Consider the following 23,254-nt stretch of genomic DNA (forward strand, 5'->3'; position numbering starts at 1 on the left):
CCATCTTGCCCTGCTAATATGTCTACATTAAGTTTCTCTATTCTCTTTTGTATATGATTTTCAGTCAGCCACAGAAGTACTTTTGGTGAATCATCATTAATATTACTGTTAAGACTACCATATCCCTCTTTTTTCATTTGTAAAAACTGAAGAGAAAAATTATTTAACACATTTGTCTTTTCTCTGAATTTGTGATCAGCTTGCCATGTTCTATGAATCCTTTTTATCCAATTTAGATAGTTTACAAATAAATACATGACAAAAAAGAAAAAAAAATAAAGAAGAGGAAAAAGAGCATTTTAAACTTATACAAGACACAATAGAAAAAAAACTATAACAGATATATTAAAAAAGAAAGGTGTGTATCCTAGGACCCTGTTTAATTATCACAACAACCATATTTATTCCCCAGAAGGAGGAAAGGGACAACAGGAGAGGAGGGGGTTCCCTGAATCTGAGTATATATTATTCGACTAATCTTCACTAAGAAGATCAAGTGACTGCCAGGCCCTCCCATCTAAACCTCACCTCTCAAATCCTCTCTTTCACCCCCTTTCCCCTTTTTCTCCCTATTCCATCATCTCCCATCCACCACCTACTTAATGTGTTGTGACGTGAACAAAAAAAACAAAAAAAAAAAAACAGTCCAATCATGATAATAAGGAATCCATGTTGGAAGAAGCCTTTTCATATGTGAAGGTTAAACCTTTTTTCCTCCAGACGTAAAGAATGGCTCCTTGTCCTCTGTAATGTCCTGAGAGTGAATAACTCTACACCAAGTTCACTAAATGAACCACTGTTGTATTTATACATGTTGATCATATCCCCCTCATTTAAGAGAAAATAAATTCAGTTCAGCTAATCTTTCCTCATAGCTGAGCTCCTCCATCTCTCTTATCAGTTTAGTTGCTCTGCGCGCTCTCTCTCTCTCTCTCTCTCTCTCTCTCTCTCTCTCTCTCTCTCTCTCTATCATGAGTGCCAGCATTGCTGCAAAGGTTGAAGGAATGGGGGGTCAGCCTTTCAGTGCTCAGACCATATGCCGCACACTTCATCAAATTGGTCAGCATGGCTCTTGTCCAAGAAGGAAGCCTCTTCTAAAGATGATGCACAAGAAAGCCAGCAATTAGTTTGCTGAAGACAAGCAGACTAAGGACATAGATTACTAGAACCATGTCATGTGGTCTGATGAGACCAAGATAATCTTATTTGGTTCAGATGGTGTTGAGGATGTGTGACGGCAACCAGGTGAGGAGTACAAAGACAAGTGTGTCTTGCCTACAGTCAAGCATGGTGGTAGGAGTGTCATGGTCTGTGGCTGCATGAGTGATGCCGGCACTGGGGAGCTACCAGTGGTGGCTGGTGCTCAAAATTTTTGGAGCAGTGCAAACCAACTGAAAAAATAAAAAACATCAACTGCAGCCTCAGAGTGTGCATCAAACGCAGCTACTGTGCCCATCAAATGCAGCCACTGTGCCTATCAAACGCAGCCACTGTGCCCATCAAACGCAGCCACTGTGCCATCAAGCGCAGCCACTGTGCCCATCAAACACAGCTACTGTAACCATCAATTGCTGCCAGTGTGCCCCATCAATTGCCTCCAGTGTGCTCCATCAATTGCCACCAGTTTGCCCCATCAATTGCCGCCAGTGTGCTCCATCAATTGCCACCAGTTTGCCCCATCAAATGCTGCCAGTGTGCCCCCCTGCCCGGCACTTACCTGTCTTGGGTCAGCACTGTCCTCCACGCTCCCTCCGAGTCCTTAATGTCTTCTCCCATCCTCTTCTGCTATGATTGGACGCCTGATAGGCGTCCAATCACAGCGCCTGTCGCTTCAGCCAATCAGGTGACAGGTAACCAGACCCAGTGCACCTGATTGGCTGAGAGGCAGGTCAGTGTTAGGGAAGTGATTTATTTGATTCCCTAACACAACACTGTGTAAACAGTGAACGCACAGTAGTGCGCCTACTGTTTACCAATTTGGAAGCCTATTAGAGCCCATGGCCCAAGTTTGAGGGGAAAGTTTGTTTGAGTAACAGTCAGAGTGATTATTTTTGGATATATTACTTTTTGAATTCCCAGAATTTCAAGTGTTAATAATGTAATTATGTTTATTCATTAATGTTTTTTATTTTGTTGCTGATAGTCAGATACCTTTACAAAGTTAGGAAACTAACTTCTGAGTCAGAATATGTGCTCAGGTAAAATGTTCTGTTCTGAGGCCCTCTGGTTCGTTCCACTTGGATCCAGAGGATAAAAGGAACTAAAGTGTTTATGTTTTATTGAATCCTGCTGCAATACTGGGATTTAAGAAAAATGTTCAGTTAAATATATTAAATCTATATAATGAAAACCACTGCTAGAAAATTCCTGCATTCTTAATGGACTTATGGACTTATGTTTGAGTTAATGAGGAAAATTATTTTTAACACCTCCAATGGTTAAGGAAGGCCTTAATTAATTGTCAGGTAGGTGATACTGTGGTTATTCATTTTGGATGGAGAGTATCCACCCCAGCCAGTATCCACCCAGCCAGCCCCATGCACATGAAGAAATTACATCTGTCCAGATGCCTGTTACTTGAAAAAAAGACTACATCTTTTACATGGAGATCTTTTTGCTCACCTTTTTTGTTCTAATGCCACAGGAGGTCCTCAGATGACTAAAGGGGGATTACTGCTGGAAAAATGTTCCTGGGAATGACACCTTGACCTTGACACCGTGACAAAGATATGAGGTGCCAACCCAAAGACCCAAGCCTAGCCAGCCCAATGCATCAATTCTAGTCTGTCTGTGGACATCAAGTTCTGTCCTTACAAAGTTCTTATGGGGTGGAGAATCTTCTGATTACATGGATTACATGGAGTAGAGAATCAAATCTTTGGAGGTATCTTAAAAGTTTAGGATAATGCTCCTGCTGCATGGTGGGGGACCTGATGCGTGTGCCCAGGGGGCACGATCACCACCGGCCATGCACGATTGCGTGCCCAGGGGGCTCAATTGCCACCGGCCATGCATGATCCTGTGCACAAGCTCCAGCATGCAGTCTTGTGTGTGTAAACACACAAATCCCCATGCTGTCAGAGAAGAGGAGCCATATCGTTTGTTCCTACTAATTAGGAAAAACTACATGTCTCCTTTGGAGGTATCTTAAAAGTTTAGGATAATGCGCCCGCTGCATGGTGGGGGACCTGATGCGCGTGCTCAGGGGGCACGATCACTACCGGCCATGCACGATTGCGTGCCCAGGGGGCTCGATTGCCACCGGCCATGCATGATCCTGTGCACAAGCTCCAGCATGCAGTCTTGTGTGTGTAAACACACAAATCCCCATGCTGTCAGAGAAGAGGAGCCATATCGTTTGTTCCTACTAATTAGGAAAAACTACATGTCTCCTTTCCTAGTCAATCCTATCTCCATACAGTTAGAACACACTGAGGGAACACACAATTAAAACCTTGATCGCCCCCTAGTGTTAACCCCTTCCATGCCAGTGACATTTACACAATAATCAGCGCATTTTTATAGCACTGATTGCAGTATAAATGCCAATAGTCCCAAAAAAGTGTCAAAAGTCCCCGATCTGCCTGGTGTAATGTCACAGTACCGCTAAAAATCACACACCTCCACCATTACTAGTAAAAAAATATAAAATAATAAAAATGCCATAAACCTTTCCCATAGTTTGCAGACACTGTGGGGTTGATTTACTAAAGGTCAATAGGCCGTGCACCTTGGAAAGTGCATTTGCACTCTGCAAGTGCAGTTGCTCTAGAGCTTAGTAAATGAGGTAAAGCTTCACTTTGCAAAGAATACCCAATCACACGCAAGGAAAATTAAAAAACAGCATTTTTGCTTGCATGTGATTGGTTGATGAAAGTCAGCAGAGCTTCTGCTCATTTACTAAACTCTGGAGCAACTGCTCTTGCCGTGTGCAAATGCACTTTCCAGAGTGTACAGCCTTTTTGCCTTTAGTAAATCAACCCCTATAACTTGCGCAAACCAATCAATATGCACTTATTGAGATTTTTTTGTTACCAAAAATATGTAGAAGAATATATATTGGCCTAAACTGATGAAGAAATTTGTTTTTGGAAAAAAATTTGGGGGTATTTATTACAGCAAAAAGTAAAAAATATTTTTTTTTCAAAATTGTCTCTCTTTTTTTGTTTATAGCGCCAAAAATAAAAAACGCAGAGACGATCAAATACCACCAAATGAAAGCTCTATCTGTGGGAAAAAAGGGACGCAAATTTTTTTTTGGGTACAGCGTGGAATGACCGTGCAATTGTTAGTTAAAGCAACGCAGTGCCAAATTGTAAAAAGTGCTCTGGTCATAAAGGGGGTCAAATCTTCTGGGGGTGAAGTGGTTAACAAGTAAGCTTATGTTGACATTGAAATTCGATATGAGGAACTTGCATATGTACCAGACAATGGGGGTCATTTACTTTAGAGCCAAAAAATGATCCTGCAGTCCCAGAAAATAGCACCCAATTAAGGCCACTCAAGACTGCAACTCTCAGAAACTGGGCGCTAATGCAAATGGAAAGCAGCGCTATTGCCGGCAAACATGCCTGTCAGATCACATATGTGGGAATAGTGGAAGTCAATGGGACTCGAACCTGAAAAATCCAAAGTTCTCACTGAAGGCTTATATGCAAGTTCTTTACCATAAAAAGTGTGTGGGGACCTGGGTCCTGCCCCAGGGGACATGTATCAATTGGAAAAATTGTTTTTGAAATGACTGTTTTTTCAGGAGCAGTGATTTTAATAATGCTTAAAGTGAAACAATAAATATTAAAAATTCCTTTAAAAATCGTGCCTGGGGGTGTCTATAGTGTGCCTGTAAAATAGAGCATCTTTTCCGTGTTTATTACTGTGCCGCAGAAAAATTGCTTGGGGCTGTAATGAATTGTCGGTTCCCGGCAATATAGAGTAAAAATTTTTTAAAAAGACAGCGTAGGTCTCCCCCCACCAGTCCATATCAGGTAATTCGAGTCTGGTATGGATATTAAGGGGAACTCCACAGCAAAATGTAAAAAAAATGGCGTAGGGGTCCTCCCAAAAATCCATACCAGACCCTTATCTGAGCAAGCAGCCTGGCAGGTCAGGACCATCCTCAACAGGGTGGGTGGGGAGGGTCCCCCAAAGCACCGGGTTGATGGGGACAAGGGCCTCACCCCCACAACCCTTGCCCGGTGATTGTGGGGGTCTGCGGGCGGGGGGGCTTTAACAAGGGGCCCCCAGATACCGCCCCCCCATGTGAATGGGTATGGCAGTGATTCTCAACTCCTGTCCTCAGGGCCCACTAACAGGCCAGGTTTGCAAGATAACTGCAATACATCACAGGTGATATCATTTGCTGCTCAGTGATTGCAGTATTCTAGTCTGCATCTCCCCAAGATAATACATAAAACCTGGCCTGTTAGTGGGCCCTGAGGACAGGAGTTGAGAACCACTGGGGTATGGGGTACATTGTACCTCTACACATTCAACAAAAAAAAGCAATGAAATGTGACAAAAGAAAATAGACGTTTTTTGACAATATCTTTATTAAAAATGTCTTCTTCTTCCCCCGCTTCTTCCTCCATCTTCCTCCAGGGAAGAAGAAGCCAGAGGAAGATGGAGAAGACCAGAGGAAGAAGCGGAGGTAGGTGGAGGAAGAATCTGGGGGGGGGAGAGGAAGCTGGAGGAAGAAAGAAAACCGAAGGAAGACTGGAGGAACATGGAGGAAGAAGCGGGGCAAAAAAGAAAACATTTTTAATAAAGTATTTGTTAAAAACCAGCTATTTTCTTTTGTCACATTTCATTGCTTTTTTGGTGAATGTGTAGGGGTACCCGATACCCATTCACATAGAGGGGGGGTGGGATCTGGGGGTCCCCTTGTTAAAGGGTGCTTCCAGATTCTGATAAGCCCCCCGCCCGCAAACCCCCACAACCACAGGGCAAGGGTTGTGGGGATGAGGCCCTTGTCACCATCAACATGGGGACAAGGTGTACGTTTTCAGGAGGTGATATCATTGGTGGGTTTGAAACCCATGGCTTGAACCTTTGAAAGTAGCAGGGCATAGAAAATATTTGATTCTTTTTATTCTATACAATAATGTTTTGCATATGAGGCATTAATATTAGGGTACCAACCATGCCACGTGGCATTGGCTATTGGGTAGGGATAAACCAAACAAATTTATGCGAACACCGTTAAAGTCAATAGGACACGAACGTGAAAAGTCAAAAGTGCTCATTTTAAAGGCTTGTATGCAAGTTTTTGCCATAAAAAGTGTATGGGGACCCAGGTCCTGCCCCAGGTGTCATGTATCAATGCAAAAAAAGTTTCAAAAACTGCAGTTTTTCAGGAGCAGTGATTTTAATAATGCTTAAAGTGAAACAATAAAAATGAAATATTCCTTTAAATATCATGCCGGGGGGTGTCCCTAGTATGCCTGTAAATTAGCGCATCTTTCCCATGTTTAGAACGGTACCACAGCAAAATGACATTTCTAAAGCAAAGAAATGTTTTTTAAAACTGCTTGTGGCTGTAATGTATTGTTGGATCCTGGAAAGATGCATAAAAATAATTGAAAATAAAACGACATGAGTTCCCCCAGTCCATTATCAGGCCCTTTGGGTCTGTTATGAATATCAAGGGGAATCTCGCATCAAAATAAAAAAAATTGCGTGGGGGTGCCCCCAAAATCCATACAAGGCCCTTTAGGTCTGGTATGGATATTAAGAGAAACCCTGCGGCAAAATTTGAAAAAAAAATGGCGTGGGGTCCCCCAAAAATCCATACCAGACCCTTATCCGAGCACGCAACCTGGCAGACTGCAGGAAAAGAGGGGGGACGAGAGAGCGCCCCCCTCCTGAACTGTACCAGACCACATGCCCTCAACATGGGGACGGTACTTTGGGGTCCAAGGGCCTCATCCCCACAACCCTTGCCCAGTGGTTGTGGGGGTCTGTGAACAAGGGGCTTATCGGAATCTGGAAGCCCCCTTTAACAAGGGGCTCCCAGATCCCCCCCATGTGAATGGGTATCGGGTACATTGTACCCTTACCCATTCACCAAAAAAAAGCAGTGATATGTGACATTGTACCCTTACCCAGTCACCAAAAAAAAGCAGTGATATGTGACAAAAAACAATAGCTGGTTTTTGACAAACCCTTTATTGTAAAATAGTTCTGAGTGGTCTTCTCCACAGAGCCGTGTCTCTCGGCGTCATCTTCTCCTGGTGCTGTATCTCCCACTGTCATCTTCTGTCGCTGTCTTCTGTCGCCACCGCCTACTTCTCCCGCTGCTGTGTTCTTCCTCGCTGCTGTCTTCCTCCGTTGTGTTGTCCCCTGCTGTCTGGCATCTCTTACACAGCCATGGGGTGTGACCATCCATTGACATCACACGGATAGCCCGCCCTCTTTATTTCTGGCTTTCCATGTGACGTCAACAGATGGTCACGCCCCATGGCTGTGTAAGAGACACCAGACAGCGGGGGACAACACGATGAAGCAAGGCAGCAGCGAGAAAGAACATAGCAGTGGGAGAGATGCCGACGGAAGACGGTGACAGAAGATGATGGCGGGAGAGACAGCACCAGGAAAAGATGACGGTGAGAGACGCGGCTCGGGGGAGAAGACCACTCAGAGCTATTTTACAATAAAGGAATTGTCAAAACTGGCTATTGTTTTTTGTCACATTTCACTGCTTTTTTTTTGTGAATGGGTAGGGGTACGATGTACATGATAACCATTCACATAGGGGGGCCGGGATCTGGGGGCTTTCAAATTCTGATAAGCCCCCCACCCATAGACCCCCACAACCACCGGGCAAGGGTTATGGGGATGAGGCCCTTGTCCCCATCAGCATGGGGACAAGATGTTTGGGGGGGACCCCAAAGCACCCTCCCCATGTTGAGGACATGTGGCCTGGTACGGTTCAGGAGGGGGAGCACTCTCTCATCCCCCATTTTTTCCTGCGGCCTGCCAGGTTGCATGCTCGGATAAGGCCCTGGTAAATATTTTGGGGGGACCCCTACACCATTTTTGTTAAATTGTGGCGTGGGGGGTCCCCTCTGAATTCATACTAGACCCAAAGGTCTTGGTATAGACAGGGGGACCCCATGCAGTTTTTTTGTGTTTTTTGGGCTGGCATTTTTGTTTTACTTTCAGTGGGGAAGCTGCTGACAGCTGATGACTCAATGGTTGTAAAGGATGCTGTGGCTGGCTTCCCGGTCTCCTGGTTAGCAACCAGCTATATGCAGTGTGAAAATAATAACAGCAAAACACATCAAAAATCGCATCACAAACGCAACAGTTGCATTTCTGGAATTTCTGTGATTCAATTGAAATCTATTACCGGCAAATCACGTGAAAAAATTCCCCAACCTAGGGACAGGGCCAGTTCACACTGGAGCATTGCGGGAACCCTGCGATTCCAGTGCGGGTTCCCGCATCGCATACAACTCAAAGGCAGTTCACACAACCATATGCAAACTGCTGGGAATGTCAGTAGAAAGCTAATGACACCCCCAAATTAGTTTTCATATCGCAGAGCAAACTGCAAATTCAGACAACACCCATGTCTGCTGTGGACCAAAAAAAGGTCCTGTGTGAGTGTGATCCGAATGCAATGCAAATTCAACCATACAATCTGTATGGCTGAGTTTGCATCACACAGACATTGCATGTGATTTGCAGTGTGAGTCAAATCACATCTGATGTTGGACAGCACAGCAGTGTGAACTGGCCCTAAGGCCCCTTTCACACTTATGCGACTTGTCCTGTGACTCCTGCATCCATAGACCTGAAGATTACACTGGCATTGCTTCAAATCGTGTGAAATTTGTGGCAAAAAGCGCTGCAAAATTGCGGGACTTTCAGGTCGCACAAGTGTGAAAGGGGCCGTATGGACCTTAAGTTGTATGAAAAGTTGATAAAGTGTGAAAGGAACCTGATGAGATTCATTGATAACACCTTTGAATTAGGTCCCATTTGCATTGTGCGACCGATGCCTGTGTAATCTTGCGGTATATGGACCTCAAGTTGCATCAAAGTCAAACCAAAGTAGTGCAGGGATGAATTCGACCCACTTGCAGGATGCACTAGTGAGAATAGGGCCTAATTCAAAGGTATTATCCATGAATCTCATTCACACTGCTGTGACCTGAAAGTCACACTATTTTGCTGCCACTTTGCTGCTGCAACTTGACCCCAACTTTTGGGAATGCCTGTGTAATATTGCACCTTATGTACCGCAAGTCACATGAAAGTCACACCAAAGTAGTACAAGGACTACTTTGAAGTTGTTGCAACTTGAAGTAGCACAGATATGAATGGTTATCATTGAGGATCATGGGGTACAACTTGTCATGCAAAGAGAGAGAGTAGAGCCTTACATTCTAAAGGGAGGGGGTGGTGGTACAAAAGTTAATAGATGTGGGGAATGATTTTATGGGGTTGTTAGGTGAGTGTGGGTGTGGGTGTGTACATATTCTACACTTACCCAGCCAATAAACAGCACCTCCTCTTTGGGACCTTGCCATGTCCACCTAGATGGAGATCCTGACCAGCACAGGAACTTCTGGGTGACTATAATGACTCATTTCTGGGTCAGAAGGTGAAACCACGCTCTTTTGATCGCAGCTGCGAATATTTGATCACAACCACAATTAGAATTGTTTTATTTTTGTTTATTTGCATATATGCAAATCTGTATGTCTACATATGATATTTGAAGGTAAATGTGACAGACCTAGCCGGGACAGAGGAGAGGACTGAATGCAAGCCTGTTGCCTTTTGATTATGGGCCCTGGATTTTCAATGGAACAATACTCTTTGTGAGGTGAATGAGAAATCCAGTCTGAACTGTCCTAATTGGACTCCGTCGTGTATATATGTATATATTGTATGTTGTTTGATTCTGTTGGGGACTCTTTGCTGTGGATTTGTGTCCCTGAAGAGGAAGGGGGGATTCCTCCAGCAGCCCCCTGCTGATAAGACTGATTCATTCTGTTGGGACACATCCTGTGAGGAGATGCTGGTGTCATCAACTCCAACTACCTGTGTTTATGTTAATTGAATGAGCTGATCACATTGTCCTCTATACAATGTAGGAGACGGGATGACTCCTATTGGAGCTGCAGCTATTGTGTTTATACTACTGTGTGAAGCTCGGTGCCCACAAGTCTGTCATCTGGTCTGGGTACATTTTTTAGCTCATGTTAATTATGTTAATTAGGTTACAGTTGTATTGTTAGAGGAGGTTCCAACGGCATATAAAGTCTTGTAACTTTGATTCTAAATAAACAGTTCATGGTAGCAACAAGCAAGTGTCGCCTTGTTTTGTGCTCATAGAGGTTGGAATATCTGATATCTGTATACAGACTGGGAGGAAGTGGTATATGATGGAAGCACTCAAGCGGAGTGTGGGACGTTCCGTGACATTGGTGGCAAGCAGCGGGAAAGCTTCCTGCAGTCTGGGACATCCAAACTTCCATCTGGATCCAAGGTCCAGATAGCAGGAGAGGAGAGGTACAGATACCAGCCGCCATGGATGAGGAATTCAGAAGGAGGTTGCGAGAGATGCAGATACAGCACAGAGGACCAGTGTCAGAGCAGGTCCTGCTGGGATGGTGTGATTCTATTCGCTGCAAACACTGGAAGGAAGCACTAGCCCGTGAGCAGCGACACCAGGGAAAAGTTCTCCCCTCCATCGAGGAAAGGTACTGGTTGCAGTACGGACTGCGGGTGCGGTTTTTGGGAGAAAAACCACACAAGAAGCAGACAGCTGAATTAAGCAGGCTGGTCTGGGCAGAGATAAAGCTGGATGAGAGCTACAGAGCCCTCCGGTGGCATGTATCCCAAGCATGTCCCTGGATAGTGGATGACAGCCCAACAGAAGGCTTAAGCTACGGCGGCTTGGGACTGTTGTATGTAAAGCTGACAGGGGACTCTAACTTTGGGAGTGATTTGGAGTGGCGGTTGGACGAAATCATGGATTTCAGAGAAGGGCTACTGAACATTCCAGAAGTGCACTGGGCACAGTAAGATTTGGAGTTTCTGGCCGTTCAGGAATGGGAGCTAGAGATCGCCTACAGACGGCTGCTAGACATTGCTCAGTGCCAGGGCTGGGCTCCCTTTGCCTGGGACTATCAGGAAATACCAGCTGACAACCCTGAAATCCTGGCTGAAGAGTCGGCAATGTGGCAGAGCAATAGTGTGCTTTGCCAACCTGCCCCCGCAGCTATGGAGGCGGAGGTCTTATGGCGGATGCAGCAAGTGCTGACTGACCTTGATGATCCTGTTTCTGCATGGGATGATTTTGGATGGAGGAATGTGCCTGTCCAGCAGCATGCCAGAGAATCTGCAGTGGAAAATCTGGAGATTGCCATCCCCAAACCTGAAGTGCTGACAACAGGGCAGAGCTCTGCTAACCTCTGCCCAGCACTGATAGCATCTTCTGGATTCCATGGACAGGAGATGGTGAACCTCCATCCCCAGACACCAGTTGCAGAGACAGGGGATTTGATAGACTTTTCTGCTGAGGAAGAACCATCGAGTGAGCCCCCAGCAGAAGAGTTGGGATTAGGGCCAAACTTCATTGCGCTCTGCTCAGCACTGATGGCATCTTCTGAGTTCCATGGACAGGAGATGGTGAACCTCTATCCACAGACACCAGTTATAGAGGTAGGGGATTTAATAGACTTCTCTGCTGAGGAAGAACAACCTGATGAGTCTCCAGCAGAAGAGCTGCTATTGGGGCCAAACTTCACTGTGCTCTGCCCCGCACCAACAGCAGTATCTGTGGAGTTACAGGGAACTTCCCCAGTTGAAGCACTGGCAACCGGGCAGAGTGCTACCAACCTCTGGCCATCACCTGCAACAACTACAGAGTTCCAGGGAGATGGGGCAGTCGGCCTCTCTCCCCAACAGGTAGCTGGAGCAGATGGTGTGGGGTTTCCAGCAGAAGGGCTGGCAACAGGGCCGAGTACTGCTGGACTCTGCCCTCAACTAACAGGAGATGGATTTCCTGTGAAGGTGGATGGAACTTCAGTCTCCACCTGTATACTCCAGGGATGCTGGGCAGTCGGCCCAGATCCCCAACAGCATGACAGAGTGAGCCCAGGCCCCCTGTCTTCTCTCCAGCGGCAAAAAGGACTCAAGGGAGAAGGGCCAGTCCAGGCCTCTCCCCAGCGGCAGATATGTTCTCTGAGAGAGGCAGAGGTTGGCTGGGTGAGTAATACTCTGTTTGGAACAATTTGTTTGGGGTACTGTGTGGGTACAGGCAGTAGAGGACTGGAACTACTGACTAACTTCGGAGTCAACCTGTCTGGGGTCTCCTCCTGTGTTAGTCTCCTGCCGAAAGGGGAGAAATGTGACAGACCTAGCTGGGACAGAGGCTGTTGGAGAGGACTGAATGCAAGCCTGTTGCCTTTTGATTATGGGCCCTGGATTTTCAATGGAACAATACTCTTTGTGAGGTGAATGAGAAATCCAGTCTGAACTGTACTAATCGGACTCCGTCGTGTATATATGTATATATTGTATATTGTTTGATTCTGTTGGGGACTCTTTGCTGTGGATTTGTGTCCCTGAAGAGGGAGGGGGGATTCCTCCAGCAGCCCCCTGCTGATAAGACTGATTCATTCTGTTGGGACACATCCTGTGAGGAGATGCTGGTGTCATCAACTCCAACTACCTGTGTTTATGTTAATTGAATGAGCTGATCACATTGTCCTCTATACAATGTAGGAGACGGGACGACTCCTATTGGAGCTGCAGCTATTGTGTTTATACTACTGTGTGAAGCTCGGTGCCCACAAGTCTGTCATCTGGTCTGGGTACATTTTTTAGTTAATTAGCTCATGTTAATTATGTTAATTAGGTTACAGTTGTATTGTTAGAGGAGGTTCCAACGGCATATAAAGTCTTGTAACTTTGATTCTAAATAAACAGTTCATGGTAGCAACAAGCAAGTGTCGCCTTGTTTTGTGCTCAGAGAGGTTGGAATATCTAATATCTGTATACAGACTGGGAGAAAGTGGTATATGATGGAAGCACTCAAGCGGAGTGTGGGACGTTCCGTGACAGTAAACTTAAGGGTGTTCGACAAGAAATGGTGTCCCTGGGATAGCAGTAGCTGAATTACAAAGGCCCAGTTTGAGCCCTGGTTCACACCGACAGCGGGAGGAAATTGTGCGAGTTCAGCTGAACTCACGATTTCATTTCCACATGTCAATCTTGACTGCGGGTGAATTTCAGAGACATCTGTGCAGGTTTCTGCACTGATGTCTATAAACATCGCACCCCGAAGTCGCCAAAAAGTAGTACAGAAACTACTTTTGGAAATTGCGGCACTGCATCAATTAGAATGGTACAATTGCCACCGATTTGACATGTCAAATCGCATGTCAAATCACACCAATGTGAACCAGGGCTAACACATACAACACTGCCTATCCACCAGCTGAATTCATTACCTGCAATTCTCCACAGCTGTTATATATAAAGAATCCACCTTTATCATTTACTTGCAGGTGTGCTGAAGAGATTCGTTTTTTTGGTGCACAAATACATATAGAAATTGTAAGATATAAAAGAAAGATATTGCACTTCCCGAAAACCACCCCCCCCAAAAAAAAAAAAAATTAGAAAGAAAAGAAAAATATAAGAAAAGAAAACAAAAAACACAACAAACAAGCTCAATAATGTACTTTAATTTTGCCAGCAGAAACATAATTATGTAAATTCATTTACTAGCTTCAAAAAAAATTCTACAGGATATATGGTGCTACATTTAGCAAAAAAGTTAGCAATTGAGTTTTAAGGGCCCTGTTCATTAGAGCTTACAATCTAAAATCTATCTAAACCTTAGAGTGGACACAGCTTTACTTTCAATGTATAACAGGCAACACATCACATTTTTATCTGCAAGATGATAGAAACATACTTAACAGTCATTATTCTTACAAAGCATTCCAACATAATATTAAAAAGGGACATATTTAAAATATAACACCCACCACCAGCCCACATTCCACACATACATACATTGGTGAGTATGTTCTGCTGAAAGCTGCATTTCTGTGTACATGATTAAGCAATGAGATCAAAGAGTAGAAGGTCAGCACATGCTCCCAAACCATGTTTGCATGGTCAGACAGGAACAATACACAACATTGATAGCATGACCACATAAATCCACTTTTGATTGAAAAAATGCACAAGAATTTTAGCAAACAGCCCTAGTTGGGCGTTTGTCAATATGCACAATATTATTCCTTCTCCCCCATAAATCACAGCAAAAAACCTGGCCTTCTCATTCCAAACTAACCCCCTACTACTGCAGCCCTTTCTATAAGATAGGTTGTATTGTTAGCATACTGACACATGCCCAATAGAAGTACACGCCCACCAGTATCTTTCAATCTGTCTCTTCATGTATGTCTAAAGTGATTGCACCTGATGAGCAGAAACACATAATACTATTTGCAACTGTGTTAGCTCTTGGCTATGTGCATCAAATCTCCATCTACAGGCCAAAGATCGAAGTCCATTTGCATGCACATAAACAAAGCAACAGTTTTCTAAGGATATGTACCTGTGCAGTGTAAACCCTACAATTTTAAATGTCCAAGTCCTTGGGCATGATTAGTGCTAACAAACCTTAACATAAGTCCCTGGTTGCAATGAGCTTCCATTCTAAAGTCCAAAACTAACTTTCTTACATTAGAGACTATTTCGACAGGAGACAAATAAACTGCCAGCATGTCTTTGGATTGTGATGAGAAACCCACACAGGGAGAACATATAAACTTAAACACAAGCATTAGCATGTTGGGGAATTGAACTAGCAACCCCAGTGCTGCTAGACAGCATTGCTACCCACTTAGCCAACAGGCAGCCTCACACATGTTGTGTGTATCTCTGTGGTGAGAACCAGCCCTAAGTCCATAGCCATGCTCCGTGTCACAAGCAATATACAATATATTGGCCTAAGTATTGGGACGCCTCCCTTTTAAACGCACATGAACTATAATGGCATTCCAGTCTTAGTCCGTAGGGTTCAAAATTCATTTGGCCCACCTTTTGCAGCTTTAACAGCTTCAACTCTTCTGGAAAGGCTGTCCATAAGGTTTAGGAGTGTGTCTATGGGAATGTTTGACCATTCTTCCAAGTGCATTTGTGAGGTCAGGCATTGATGTTGGACGAGAAGGCCTGGCTTACAGTCTCCGCTCTAATTCATCCCCAAGGTGTTCTGTTGTGTTGAGGTCAGGACTCTGTGCATGCCAGTCAAGTTCCTCCACCCCAAACTCACTCATCTATGTCTTTATGGACCTTGCTTTGTGCACTGGTCCAAATCATTTGGCGGAGGGGGGGATTATGATGTGTGGTAGTTTTTCAGGGGTTGGGCTTGGCCTCTTAGTTCCAGTGAAGGGACCTCTTAAGGCATCAGCATACCAAGACATTTTGGACAGTTTCTTGGATATTTAGTTTGAATGTATTTTCTGTGTACTCTTTGTGGGAGAGTAAAGTACGCCATGCTTTCAAAGTGGCTACAATTGTGGGGTGGTGAACAAAAGAGAGTACTTGGGGGGACATAAGAGAAGCTGATAAAATTGCAAGAGTGTCCTAATGTTTCATAAAGCTTAATTCCATGTCAACCCATAGTATGTCCTCAGTCGGATTTAGCCAATTTTTAGCTTGGTCTAGTAAGGACGCATTATAGTAGCCCTGCAAATCTGGTAAACCAATACCACCGTTCGCTCTCATCAATTGCAGTGATGAAAGGGCAATTCTCTGATTTTTACCTTGCCAAATAAAGTTCTTTAAGAGGGAGTTGCATTTTGTGAAGAATAGGGATTGGGAGTGTTCTAAACAGGTGGAGTATCTTGGGGAGTACCTGCATTTTAAAGGAAGCTGTTCTTCCCACCCAAGACATTGGAGACTTACTCATCCATTTCATATCTTCAGAGATGTTGGAAAATAGAGGATTAAAGTTGGTTTCATAGAGCAGGCCAGTGGGATAAGTAAGCTGGATGCCTAAATATGTGGTTGATTTAGCTCCCCATGTATATGAGAACTCACTTTTCATTTGATTTATTTGGCATTGAGACAATCCCATGGTCAGTATTTGATACTTATTAGAATTAATCTTGTAGTAGGAGGCTTTCCCAAATTCCTCAATTAGTTGCTGGGTTCTATGTAGAGAGTTGAGGGGATTTGCAAGAGACAAAATTATATCGTCTGCGAACACCTATTTTGTGTTCAATGCGGCCTACTCGCAGGCCCTCAATCAGAGGATCACTCCTGATGGCTTCAGCAAAGGGTTTGGTGGCAAGGGAGAATATAATTGGAGAGAGGGGGCACCCCCATCTTGTTCCATTTGAAAGATCAAATGATCCAGACAGGGTACCATCGACATATACTCTCGCTGAAGGATTTTTGTATAATGTCATAATAGCGGAAAATATGGACCCAGACAGCCCGAATTTAGTTAGCACTTGCGACAGATATTCCCAATGAACTCTGAATGCCTTCCCCTCATCCAAAGCAAGGAGAAGAGAAGGCACTCGACAAGTCTCAGCGTGGCGTATTAGGTTGATCATTCTTCGTGTACCATCTGGAGCCTGCCTCCCCCTCACAAACCCTACTTGCTCCAGCCCTAGTAGGAGTGGATTTAAATCCAAGAGTCTGTTAGCAAGCAGTTTGGAGTATATTTTTAAATCAGAATTTAGAAGCGATATGGGCCTGAAATTTTGTGGGTAGTCTGGCTCTTTTCCAGGTTTGGGGATAGTCACAATAACAGCTTCTTAGTTACCTGTGAGGACAGCTTGGTTGTATAGTTCAAACAAATAAGGGTTTAAAATTGGATTAAGGGCTCTATAGTATTCTGAGGATAATCCATCCATTCCCAGTGATTTAGCAGGCGGAAGAGATGTAATAACATTTATAATTTCTTGGCTTTCTATAGGGCGGTTAAGGTGGTTCAGTGAGGCATCATCAAGTACAGGCCAATCCACTTTGCACTACAAGTGCACTTTCAAGTTAATATTTCATTATAGTTCCTTCAAAAAAACGTAATTGAAAATGATTAAATATATTGTACAATTTGTCTATATCATTCAATAGGCACTATTATCCAATCACATGATGTATATTTCTGCCTGTCTTGTTTAATGTATCTCACCTTATGTAAATTGAAATGCTATGTAACCCTGTCATATTAATCAACATCTGCTACTACTATATTTTTTTTGTTTCCGAAAGGTTTCCAACTATGGCTAAATGTAACCATGGATTCATTTTTGCCATGAAAAAGACCCATACATGGGATATAAATTCTATCTATCAAACATCATTATGATCCTTTTAAACTAATCTGAGTTTCGCCCACCACACCAAGCCGCCCGGGCCTTGTAACCCATGGCAGCATTACGTGAGGGCACAGTCAATTTCAGCTATGACTGTCCCTCATACTGCAACCCCAGCGGACATGCGCTGTCCGCTGGAGAAGCCTGCTGTGTCGGCGGGTGGAGTGGGCGTGGCCCTGCCCTGACTTTCCACTGAAAACCACTGCTCTCTTTTGGAACCAAGAATCTATCTGGTAGACAGACCGTGTCATTGCTGCTGTTTTTACTTAGAATTATATGGAATGCTAAACCAGCAATACATTATAATAACGTAAGTGCAAGAAATATGGAGACCATATTGAGAATTGTTATATCCATATATATGTTTGAATGCTTACAGTTGTTTTTTTCTATATATCCTTTTAGACTAGAAATGTCTCTAGTTCACACCCATCCCTGAAGAAGGAGGTACATACACTCCGAAACGCGTCAGATTCAAGAGTACTTTCTAACTTTGTAAATTATTGTTAAAAAAATGCCTGCTATGCATTCCAAATAGTAGATGTTACACCATTGTTGTTTTTTTAATGTTGAAATTCAATAAATCATATTTGTATTAATATACTTTTAAATCTTTTATGTGCCTTAAAAGTCCACCACTATGGGTTTTTTCTTTGTCTAGTTTCATTATAGTTCCAAACACATATAGACAACAATCTAATGAACTTATTTTATTCAAAATAGGCCATAACAAATGAATTTAACGTGCATCTCCCAAAAACGAAGTATTAGTGGTCGATCAAATTATGTTTAATGTAAATAAAACTTGGCATTTTAAACTGTAGAACAGTGTAAAAAACGCAAAAGAAATACTATCATACATTTACACTCACACTATACAGTCACTTAGTTTCCTGTTATGTGTTTGCAGGGTCAATCGATGGACACTCTACTAATGGATGTGCCCATTGTACAGCCATCTCATCACATCCTGGGTCTCTAGACCCTCCATCCTGAACTCATGCTGTGGTCCTTCGTCCCTTCTCCCGTCTGTCTGGCCCTGTAGTTTCCCACCCAGTCCACCGGAATTCTGGGGTAGGATGGTTGGGTGCATACATTGGTATGGGTTCTCCCACCTAAACGCCGGATGAGACAAACTTTTCCAGTTTATGTTCGTTCCTTCACAGTAGCTGTAGGTCTATACCCATGAGATACCCCATAGGTAAAGTATTATTACTATACTATACCCTCTGTCTCTCAGTTGGAGAGCTAAATGTACCTTATACACTAGATGTTGGTCCACCCACTTATCTATTCATTATTTTATTCATTCCATAGCATCCTACTCCTGATGATTGGCTTTAAACGCCATGAAACACGTTGAGTCCACACTCAAGGGTGCCAGGTTATAGCTTGTATCATCATGAATTATTTTACTATCTTTTGTGTTTTTTATGTTTTTTATATTATGTACTGTTCATTATGACAATTATTTATAATATTTTTGCTACTATTGTCCTTTGTACTAATCATGTCTTTTTTATGTTTAAATAATAAATATGTGACTATTTGCATTGAATATGTTTATATCATGCAGTATATTGTACACAAGAATTATTTATCCAATTTATTCATTATAGGGACTAACCATTGGGGATTGGTTACAATCAATTTTCTCTAATAATATAATTTATTCATATACCTACCCTTACCAACAGAGACACACCTCATTTAAAGTCCTGCATTCATTTCTTTCGCATTTTTTACATATCTTCTAGGGATAGAGGTATGTCTCTGCTGCGTTTGGGCTGATCTGAGTCACTTTCTGTTTTTTATCTTGTTCTAATTTAGGGTGGAAGACACCCAGTTCATTTAGTGACCTTACATCCCCAACACATTCAAATCAATGATTTTCTATTTCATTTATACTTACCCATAGATTCTGTTTTAAACTTTAATGTAGTATTTGTTCTATGTCTAAGTACATTAATCCTATAAAATAGATTGATCGGGCTAACCAAATATGTTTATCCGACCAACAATTAGATAACTAGCACTAGGTATTGACATCAGTAGCTCTATATGTTAGCCCTGTATTCCCTCTTTTTTCTTATCTGCTTTTTACAGACACCCTAGCTCAGGGATCATGGCTTTGGTCTCTGTCTTACTCCGGGGTTGCAAGGTGCTTAGTTCTCCCCCCTCGCCCATCCCATATTGCGATGGAGGTGGGGGTTGACCTCTGCACCTCGCGTCATGCTCATGCGCTCTCTCACGTGGCCACCCTACGGGAGTTGCTGGAGGGTTGTGTGTGTGCTTCCTACATCTCATGCTGCGGTGGGGATGGAGCTCCCCTATCCTCCTTGCCGCTTTACATTGACACATGACACTGGCAGGGTCCCACCCTGATGCACGGGTACTTCAGCCGGGAGGAGCCTATGGCTGCTCACACTTTGCTTCCATCCTGACGGAAGGACCTACACTTTACCCCGCTCAGACTCCTCAGGTATGGAGGGAACCTCCCAGGGTTACAGACACATACATACATACATACACACACACACACACACACACACACACACACACACACATCCATTTTCACACACACTCACACACACATATATGCTCTCACACACTCCTTCATTTACTTTCATATACATTTACACTCACACCATAAACTCACTTAGTTTCCTATTATGTGTTTGCTGGGTCAATCGATGAACACTCTACTAATGGATGTACCCATTGTATAGACATCTCATCACATCCTGGGTCTCTAGACCCTCCATCCTGATCTCATGCTGTGGTCCTTCATCCCTTCTCCCAGCTGTCTGGCCCTGTGGTTTCCCACCCAGTCCACCCGAATTCCCGGGTAGGACGGTTGGGTGCATACATTGGTATGGGTTCTCCCGCTTCAACCCCGGATGAGACAAACTTTTCCAGGTTATGTTTGTTCCATCACAGTAGCTGTAGGTCTATACCCATGAGTAGGGATGAGCTTCGAGTTCGAGTTGAACTCATGTTTGACTCGAACATCAGCTGGTTGCCAGTTCGCCGAACAGCAAACAATTTGGGGTGTTCGCGGCAAATTCGAAAGCCGCAGAACACCCTTTAAAAGTCTATGGGAGAAATCAAAAGTGCTAATTTTAAAGGCTTATATGCATGGTATTGTCATAAAAAGTGTTTGGGGACCTGGGTCCTGCCCCAGGGGACATGTATCAATGCAAGAAGAATTTTTAAAAATGGCCGTTTTTTCGGGAGCAGTGATTTTAATAAAGCTTAAAGTGAAACAATAAAAGTGTAATATTCCTTTAAATTTTGTACCTGGGGGGTGTCTATAGTATGCCGTGTTTAGAACAGTCTGACAGCAAAATGACATTTCAAAGGAAAAGTGATTTAAAACTACTCACGGCTATAATGAATTGTCGGTCTGACAATACACATAAAAGTTCATTGATAAACACTGCATGGGGTACCCCGAACCAAAATTTAAAAAAAATGGCGTGGGGGTCCCCCTAAATTCCATACCAGGCCCTTCAGGTCTGGTATGGATATTAATGGGAACCCCACACCAAAATTAAAAAAAAATGGCGTGGGGGTCCCCCTCAAAATCCATGCCAGACCCTTCAGGTCTGGTATGGATTTTAAGAGGAACCCCGCACCAAAATTTAAAAAAAAATGGTGTGGGGTCCCCCCAAAAATCCATACCAGAACCTTATCTGAGCATGCAACCTGGCAGGCCACAGAAAAAGAGGGCGGGACGAGAGAGCGCCCCCCCCTCCTGAACCGTACCAGGCCACATGCCCTCAACATTGGGAGGGTGCTTTGAAGTAGCCCCCCAAAGCACCTTGTCCCCATGTTGATGAGGACAAGGGCCTCATCCCCACAACCCTTGGCCTGTGGATGTGGGGGTCTGCGGGTGGGGGGTTATCGGGGGGTTATTTCCCCTGGGGCAGGACCCAGGTCCCCAAACACTTTTTATGACAATAACTTGCATATAAGCCTTTAAAATGAGCACTTTTAATTATTCATGTTCGTGTCCGATAGGCTTTAACGGTGTTCGCGTGTTCAAACAAATTTTTTGCCTGTTCGCAAGTTCTGCTGCGAACCAAACCGGGGGGTATTCGGCTCATCCATACCCATGAGATACCCCATAGGTAAAGTATTATTACTATATTGCGTTTGCAAATGTGTGCTAACTAAACCCCTGCTTTTAACATACGGTTAGACAGGTAAATTTGGTTGGTCAGCAGACTGGTTGGTGAGTTGAGCTATGGAATTGTCTTTTTCTTGTACTATATTATACCCTCTGTCTCTCAGTTGGAGAGCCAAATGTAACTTATACACTAGATGTTGGTCCACCCACTTATCTATTCATTATTTTATTTATTCCATAGCATCCTACTCCTGATGATTGGCTTTAAACACCATGAAACACGTTGAGTCCACACTCAAGGGTGCTAGGTTATAGCTTGTATCATCATGAATTTATTTTACTATCTTTTGTGTTTTTTATATTATGTACTGTTCATTATGACAATTATTTATAATATTTTTGCTACTATTATCCTTTGTACCAATCATGTCCTTTTTATGTTTAAATAATAAATATGTAACTAATTGCATTGAATATGTTTATATCATGCAGTATATTGTACACAAGAGTTATTTAACCATACTGAGCCTCGAACCACTCGCAGCAGCCATCAGGTCTCACCCTGGTGTCTGGAGAGTTCCGTTGCGACAACAGGACTAAGATGTCACTATTCGCAGACCACATCCTACTAACTATTACCCATATATCAGTGGGGTGGGGAGCAGGGAGTAGGGAAGGAGTCTATGGTATAGAATTACCGGTGGGAAAAAGTGGTTACCTTAGCAATTAATGGTCAGTACATAGGTAGGTGGTATAAAAGGTAGTAATTTATTAATTCATTATAAAAACACCTGGGTGAGGTGAACATACAGATAAACGGTTATTACAGTAAGGGATACATAACACTCCTAATCAAGGTGGCATAAGAATGGACTGACTAACACGACGAACAAAACACACACAGAACATGTAACGGCATAGACACTGTCCGGACTAGTTATATGCTGCTCGGTAGCCAAACGGTCAGATTCGGTTGTGGCATAAGTGGGTGTTACCCAGTGGGAGATTTAATGGGATGTGCTGCCGAGAAGCATATAAGTGGAGCGGGGAGAGGGGAGGGGACCCGAAAGATGGAGATTGGATATAAATCAAAGGGATGACTGGGCTGGACTTGGCAATTCAAGGTACCTGTGAGGTAGTAAACAGACTTGATGCTGAATAGCAATGAGGCTGTAAGTCTATGTACAGTGAAATTCACTCATGCAGTGTAGGCAGTGGTGATAGTCCAAGTAGGTGATAGGACTGATTATACACTGTAATCAGCAGGCTTCAAGGCTATTCATAAAGTGCAGTCAGTGGCAGTGTAAGATGCTCCAATAAACAAGTGGTATATACAGGACTTAGGCTTTATGTAAAGCTGTATGATGTCCTCAACTGTTAGTAAGTTAATTGGTGCTCGTACCTTCACCTCCACAGAGATTCCTGGAGGTTATTCCACAGGCCGTGCTGGAGGTGGTTGACAGGGTCCGGAAAGTTGTTGACCCTGTCAACCACCTCCAGCACGGCCTGTGGAATAACCTCCAGGAATCTCTGTGGAGGTGAAGGTACGAGCACCAATTAACTTACTAACAGTTGAGGACATCATACAGCTTTACGTAAAGCCTAAGTCCTGTATATACCACTTGTTTATTGGAGCATCTTACACTGCCACTGACTGCACTTTATAAATAGCCTTGAAGCCTGCTGATTACAGTGTATAATCAGTCCTATCACCTACTTGGACTATCACCACTGCCTACACTGCATGAGTGAATTTCAC

Source organism: Aquarana catesbeiana, linkage group LG09 (genome assembly GCF_042186555.1).
Source record: "Aquarana catesbeiana isolate 2022-GZ linkage group LG09, ASM4218655v1, whole genome shotgun sequence".
NCBI lineage: Eukaryota > Metazoa > Chordata > Amphibia > Anura > Ranidae > Aquarana > Aquarana catesbeiana.